Source organism: Mandrillus leucophaeus, unplaced genomic scaffold (genome assembly GCF_000951045.1).
Source record: "Mandrillus leucophaeus isolate KB7577 unplaced genomic scaffold, Mleu.le_1.0 Scaffold368, whole genome shotgun sequence".
NCBI lineage: Eukaryota > Metazoa > Chordata > Mammalia > Primates > Cercopithecidae > Mandrillus > Mandrillus leucophaeus.
In genome coordinates this window covers 1,550,744-1,558,940 of record NW_012103898.1, presented here as the reverse complement: position 1 = coordinate 1,558,940, position 8,197 = coordinate 1,550,744, and the positions used below count along the sequence as shown (strand labels likewise).

The 8,197-nt window shown below is 35.4% G+C and overlaps 1 pseudogene; it reads right to left on the bottom strand.

Annotated features, from left to right (window-relative positions):
* Positions 1–1,812: 1,812 nt before the first annotated feature.
* Positions 1,813–2,279, bottom strand: LOC105546775 (annotated as a pseudogene).
* Positions 2,280–8,197: the final 5,918 nt, after the last annotated feature.

The window sequence follows — 8,197 nt, the reverse complement described above, 5'->3', positions numbered from 1 at the left end:
TTTAACTATGGTTTAATTTAAGATCCTGCAGCTGCTACTCAGCAAATAAGATATGTGTATGTTCTAATAATCAACCAATATAATGTTCTGCTATCAGGGTGATGCCAAGTTGATTATGAATATTTGCATAGCAAATTCTAACCATTATTTAAATTATATGCTTCATCTGCAGAAGCTACTGCAAAGGTCTGTTGGACTGCAAGTTTTCCGTTATTCTCTCTGTCCAACTCTGCTCTTTCTCCTGGTTCCTGAATGTCAGACATGAAGTCATAATTCACCTAACAACCAGAGCTAAAATTTATCCAAGATTCTTGACCGCCTCTTACCTTTGCTTCCTTATGAATTGGTCTCTAATTACTAGAAGTATTTTTAAACTATTATTTTATTTTATATTTCTTGAAAAACACCTCAAATTTTATGGATGGTGTAAAACTAATTAGTAAGTGACATATCAGGACAGAAAAACACATAATTTGTAACTCATCCTTTAAAACCAGAATAGCTAAGTGAAAGTCAGTACAGATTCTCATTTTACTTAAAAAATCAAAGGTACACATTGGGAGTTGAACTACTATGTTTTTTTCTTCTTTCTAGAGATGTGACATACATGTTTCCTGGTAAGTAATAGTCTACCATACATTGCACTAAACCAAAGCAGACAGAGAACTTAGTAAAGCTGTGTACTACATTCTACCCAGGCTGAGCTAAATCAGCAGAATATCATCTCAGTAAAAGAGATTTTGACAGGAAGAAGAAATTGCAGAGTCACTGTCTACTACGTAGAACCTAACTGGTTTATACAGAAAGAATTTTCAGCAAGTATGCACAAACACATTTAACATGCTTTAAGAACAGCATACCTTTTAGTACATTTCTAGCACAAAACATATATTCATTGGTGTCCAGTAAAATAGAAATGAATGCCAACAAAAAAAGTATTTTTGACTTCATAGCACTAAGAACTAAAAACATCACACAGCATATAATACTTTCATCTCCATGTGGGTAATCATGGAAGTTCCAACATCATATCCTCTAGGTTAGCCTGAGTATTCATCTATAAGAATATTTTTTCAAAAAGAATGCTTGAAAGAGACTTCTAGGTATAGTGGGGCTCATCAGGACTAGAAGACAGTGACACAAAGACTGCAAATGGCGTTGATTTTCACTTGTGGCTTTAAGGTAAAGTATGTCTATTTTCATTGATTTCTACAGCCAAGATAACCTGTGATCACAGGAGATTCAGAAATCTCAAGACAGACAGCTGGCTTGAGTAATACCCTAAATAAATATCAAAAACCCTATTGAGGCTTAAGGACAGAAACTCTGATTCATATTAAAAAGAGCTGTGAGTATACAAAAATATTTATGCAAAGCCTGCTGAAACAAAGAGGATTTGTGATGGTGGGTTATTCCACACTGTTAACATACCGATATGTATGCTGGGGGAAGAGGTCCTCTAGGTAGAATCCTTGACATGGGCTTGCTCCAGAAAAGTCTGACTCAGAAGCACATGAGAGAGGTATCTACTTGGGGAGGGCAGGCGTACTAGGGTTACTAAGCATCAAGGTTAATGAATACTTGAAGGTGTTTCAAGAGAAATGGGTCCAGAAGGGTTAAGTCATATTGGTTTTGACCTATCAATACTTAACATGAACAAACTATTGTAGAACAGAGTCAGTCTTTTCAAGATGTATTCTTTTGTCATCACTAACTGAGACTATTGTCCTATGTGTCAGTGACATCCAGAATGATCCTATTCATTGGTTGGAGGTAGGACCTAGTGCTGTAGATTGTTCTAGGAAGCTGGCCTCAAGGATAATTTGCACAAGTCACCACTAAACTACCATGTACGTCTTGTCTGCAGCCCTCTTTTGCTGTTCTGTATTCTACAAACATTTCTTTAAAAGCTAGAAAATCTGTAAATGGGAGTAACATGTTGAATATGTCACCAGCCACTTCATCTTCACTTTGCTGTAATATTGTTGTAAAAGCTGCCATGTTAAATCGAGGAATCTGTTCCAGAAGCTGTCTTTCAATATACTTTTCCACCAAATAAATATATTCGCTAAAAACGGGCACACAATTGAGTTTATTCTCTTCCCTGTCTTCAAACTCCTGGTAGCACTTGTCCATGAAATTTCTCTGTAATAACTGGAACTCATCATCTACGATAATGTACTCTGAATATGCAACCACACAGCACCAAGCTGTGCATCAGAGTCAGAGGAGAAGGAATGTATGAAGCTCTCTTCTTCTAAGGCATTAATTGTGACCATCGCCCCCACACCCATGCAAGCAGGCTAGTGGCCTAATGTGCATGGAGGCACATTGTTCAGCCGGGAAGGAGGCCTTACTAACCAACCCTCCACTCTGCCGCAGCAGGCCCAGACATCAGTTATGGACTGTGAACTATTTTTTAAATATGTTTTCAGGGTATCTTCTATAACCACAGTATAATGAAATTATTTTCTAATATCTCTAGGATGAATACCCATCCCATCCCAATCATCCAGATTGAGCTTCCTAAAAAACAAATCCATCAGGTTGTTTTAAACAGCTATTCAATTATTTTCCATGACCTGTTTTTATAAAAATAAAAACATTTCTTGGTTTTCTTAAGTATCCCTCTAAATTTTATGATCATACTTTCTAGCTTGATTTCAGCTGGTAACCAATTCACTCTTTGGACACTACTACAATCACATCAACTCTAAATCACCTATTTACCTTTTATATGCTGCCTGGAAACATCTATATTTTCCTTCACCATTCACTAATTCAAATGTTATATGACTTGTGAAGCTCATATTACTTAACTCACCCTTCCCAGTAACTACTCAAGACTGGTTACTTGAATAACGTGTTTTGGAATCTAAAAATTTCAAATCAGTCCAAGGTTAGTTATATATTTTTGAGCAAAACATTTGTCTCTCTGAAACTTGCTCCCTCTTACTGTAAAAAATTGAGTATGATTGTGAATGTTAGAATCTTCTTGCTCAAGGTGTTCCCAAATAGAATCAGAATTGGCATTACCTGGGAACATGTTAGAAATGAGAAATCTCAGGCCTTACTCAAAACATTTTAATCAGAGTGTGCATTTTAACATAATCTCCAGGTTACTTGTATGCATATTCATTAAAATCAAAGAAGTACTGACACATGGTCACTGCATCTAGCATTGTCGTCGTCAACTGGAATATACATTCAGCAAATATTTATTTTTCTTCCCATTAAGCTGTTCATCTGTAATACCTTGAATATTATATTCATTTGTCATAATTATTTTCTTATTTGTATAACACATCTATTAGATTGTCAAGTCCTCAGTGACAGACACCTTTGTATCCCAAACATTTGGCCTTATGCTGATACATAGTAAATGCTCAATAAATGTTTACCAACAAGGTGATCAACTCATGTGCAACATTTTAAAGTGTATAATAAAGGCAAAATGGTGTTTGTAAACACTGAAATTCTAAATACCACATTAAAAAAAATCCACATTGATTTCAGTGGTCACGTGAAGCTTTCGGATGGTGTATATGAGTTCACTTGTTGATCATCACTTTAGAAATTACTCATCTCTGGAGATAAATTACATTTCATTCATTAGTGTGTTTATGAGTCTCACAATCTAATGCAGTGGCTTTTAACTTTCACTTTTAATTAGTTAATTAATTATATTTCCCTGCATTGAACAAAGAAAATGCTACAAAAGATTAAAAATAGAAATGAAAATAAGGGGCGAAATTCTTGTCATATATATTAGAAGGTTACCGTAATTTTGGAGAGTTTACAGGTAGATCAAGAGGGACCTCAGCAACTCAGGGTGGCCTAATAAGGACTGGAATATAAACTCCCTGAAGGCAATAAGATATCATAATGTGAGATATTCAAGGGCCCCTGTGACCTCAAGATGAGAACCTTGGGAGAATTTCAGATTAGTATTATTCCCAGGAACAATGGCTAGCATGTCAAATTGAAGTTGTTAAAAAACAGTTATTAAATGGATGAATCATGGATTCATAAATCCATAAATCCATGAATCCATGATTCATAAGGAATCATAAAGAAATTGAGCAGGAAGCATTACTGCAGAAGAGTTTCACAATGAATAAAGAATATTCAAAGTTGGAAAATTAGATTAAAGATTATTTTTAAAATGTTTTGGAGTTATCTCAAATGTGCTTGCAGACAATTTTCTCAGTTACCACACAACACTCAATAATTTCTGTTGCCACTTTGCTTAGTTCTATTCCTGTGAAAGAGAAGTGACTCTTTTATGGGTACAACTAGTGTTTTCTTCTGTGCAGTGCCACCTCTATCACACATTGGAGTTGCTTGGACTGGCAAGCATTACTCCAAGAGTTGTCTTAGATCCCTAAACTAACCGAGTCACTGGGTACAAAAGTGATTACTTGAGGTTTTGTTGTTGTGGTTGTTTTTCTTTTTCTTTTTTCCCTAGCAATTGCCCCTGCCTCTACTAGATACTGCTTATTATCTTTCTTTAAGCACCAAAGCCTTTTGCACTGGATTGAAGAGGATCTGTATCAGTTAGAGTCCTGGCAAGAAATAAATTACATACTTAAATTGCATAATTTAAATAAAGTTAAATAAAAGGGATAATTTACAAAGGTCAGGACAGGGAGCAAAGTCAAGAGAGTAAGAGTGGGATTGGGGAGCACATAGATAATATTTAATATAGGTGTCAGACTGTAGGCGACACTATGTATGACGAGGGGGGAGGAAAATGTTTTTCCCATATTATGGCATTCTTTTATCAGAGTTTCTCAACTATGGCACAATGTCTCCAGATATTGCTAAATGTCCTCAGAGGAACTAAATCATGCCTGATTGAGAACCATTGTATTGGATGAAAGAACAGCACAGTTGAACATACTCTGATTAATTTGTTAAAAATTAATTGCTAGTAATCTCACCCCTTATTTCAGTCAGTTTATGTCCTGGAGGGAGCATGACATGAAAGTTATTGATAGATCATTATTTGCTCTATTTTCATACATATGCCCCCTCATTGTTCAGTCTCTTTCCTATGATACTAATACATTTTTAAATGTAATTTTTTCATGAAAAATGGCCTTTAAGCCTAATCTAATTCATTTAATGCTTAACCAAAATAGTAATCTATTGAAACGCTGGAGGAAGAACTGGGCTTATTGCCCTTATTGAGTGATAGTACTTTCTGAAGTTATTTGTAAACTCTGTTAAATTTTTACCTTACATATCTGTCCCCTACATAAGATATGAATCCATGTTTTTGATGTTGATGTCCCAGTGTACCATGAAATGCTTAATGTATGACTTCCTTGATTTCAAATTATGCTGGCTTCTAATAAAAATCCATAACAACTATTCTCCTCCGATAACTGAAGAGTTCACATGGCATTGACGGGTGCATGGTTTGGATTTTCATTGATAAATATTTCCAGAAGACTCTTTAGTTTCATATACAAATAGGCTTGTACACCACTTGAAATATAGCAGTTCAAATATATGGTTAAACTCTAGCAGAGGACATAATTCAGACTCACAATATATTCCCTACCTATATAGCTATCTTAGGTATATTTATAGTATATATAATCATATATTCTTTGAAAAGAAAAGGAAAAATTTTGCCCTTGATAGTCCCAGCAAAGAAATCAGTCCCACTAATGACTGACTTTCTTATAACACAGAAGTGGAGACATTTGCCCAAACTCATACTCTAGTGCAGCATCCTGATTTTGGATATTGGTATTGTATATATTTGACTTTATAATACATAAAGTATTTCTTTTGTGAGTTTCTATGTTATAACTCCCGGTGTCCTGACTCCCTCAAAGAGATATTTTTGAAGTTCTAGCCATGTTAAAAAGAATCAATGATATTGTGAACATCTGCCACTGTTTACTGAATTACCAGGTGAAATATTGACCCTAATATTAACTTTCATGGTTTGTTTCTTTATATACAATAATATATGTTGTAAGGCTCTTTCCGGATACTAATTTTATAATTATAATTATCACCATTATTATTAATAAGCTAAAGGGATAATCACATGATAATGAGATGTCCTGTTAGTACCAACTAAATCAGTTATTTGTTATCATCGAACCTTAGACTTATCACAGTACAGGTAGAATAATGTCTTAAATGTTTCAGAAAAATTCCCAGTGAAGTCGAATTCTCTAGACTCAAAAGATTAAGCTTGTTCTGAACCTGAATGTGTTAAGCTGTATGGATTTCTAATGGTAATGCAAACACACTTTTACCAGAGATTGGCACAAAGTCCTCTTTTAGATATTCAAATCTTATAAATTGTATTTCTACTTATGTTTGCTATCTCTTCAGGAAATATGAGCCTGTTTTAATTTTGCCATCCAGGTAGTTGATAGTGTGGAAATGACCTTCCCAGTACACAAAGCTAGTCAGAAACAAAACTTGAATATAAATCTCATAAATCTGAGAATTGTGTGCTTTACAGAATAACAAGAGTGAAATGGATAAACTCAAGACAACATACCCAAATCACTCATTAATGCAAGATTAGGGGAAAAAAACCAGTTCATTGCTCATTTAAAAAATGCTTTTGGTAGGATGTGTTTATGTACAATTTGCTCCAAGATATTAAGAATGAGGGCATTGCCTCAAAGGCTTATGAGAGCATTGAAACTTTAAAAATGTAAGAAACTGTCATAAGAATGTCCATAGGTTTTTTAAATAGAATAAAGTCATCTTTGGCTGATTTTTGAATACCATGCAGATCCTTAATTCTACATGTGGTAACTCTCATTGAAATATGCATTGACATATTTTGACCCTTAAGACCGTTAAGTTTTATCCATTTTTATCTCCATTTGTACTATGACAGATTATAAAATATTCCTATTTTTACTGAATAGTTCACTAAAAACTATTTGGAAACGGAATTATCTAATGAAACATTTCATCCTAAAAAGTAGCAAACTTTTTTTTTTTTTTTCCATATGGAGTCTTGCTCTGTCACTCAGGCTGGAGTGCAGTGGTGCAATCTTGGCTCACTGCAACCTCTGCCTCCCGGGATTAAGTGATTCTCCTGCCTGAGTCTCCCAAGTAGCTGAAACTACGGGTGTATACCACTGCACCCAGCTAATATTTGTATTTTTAGTAGAGATACGGTTTCACCATGCTGACCAGGCTGGTCTGAAACTCCTGACCTCATTACCCTCCTGCCTCAGCCTCTCAAAATGCTGGGATTATGGGTGTGAGCTACAGCGCCCGACCAACTTTTTTTGTTGCTGTTTAAACAGTCAAACAACACTGCTTTTCAATATTTTAAAAATAGTGAGACAACACTGTTTTTTGGTATCAAGACACTCATGTACTAGTTTTAGCACTATCAATAGACACTTCTTAGAACTCTCAAAAACTATGTAGTTCATTGTGCCTCCTTTTCTTTTTCTTTTTTCTTTTTTTTTTAAATTATACTTTCAAGTTCTTGGGTACATGTGCACAATGTACAGGTTTGATACATAGGTATACATGTGCCACGTTGGTTTGCTGCACCCATCAACTCATTTACATTAGGAATTTCTCCTAATGCTATCCCTCCCCCAGCCCCTACCCCCCAACAGGCCCCGGTGTGTGATGTTCCCCGTCCTGTGTCCAAGGGATCTCATTGTTCAATTCCCACCTATGAGTGAAAACATGCAGTGTTTGGGTTTCTGTCCTTGTGATAGGTTGCTGAGAATGATGGTTTCCAGCTTCATCCATGTCCCTGCAAAGGACATGAACTCATTAATTTTTATGGCAGCATAGTATTCCATGGTGTATATGTGCCACATTTTCTTAATCCAGTCTATCATTGATAGACATTTGAGTTGGTTCCAAGTCTTTGCTATTGTGAATAGTGCCACAATAAACATACGTGTGCATGTGTCTTTATAGTAGCATAATTTATATTCCTTTGGGTATATATCCATAATGGAATGGCTGGGTCAAATGGTAATTCTAGTTATAGATCTTTGAGGAATCGCCACACTGTCTTCCACAGTGGTTGAACTAATTCACATTCCAACCAACAGTATAAAAGCTTTTCTATTTCTCCACATTCTCTCCAGCATCTGTTGTTTCCTGACTTTTTAATGATTGCCATTCTAACTGGTGTGAGATGGTATCTCATTGTGGTTTTGATTTGCATTTCTCTGAT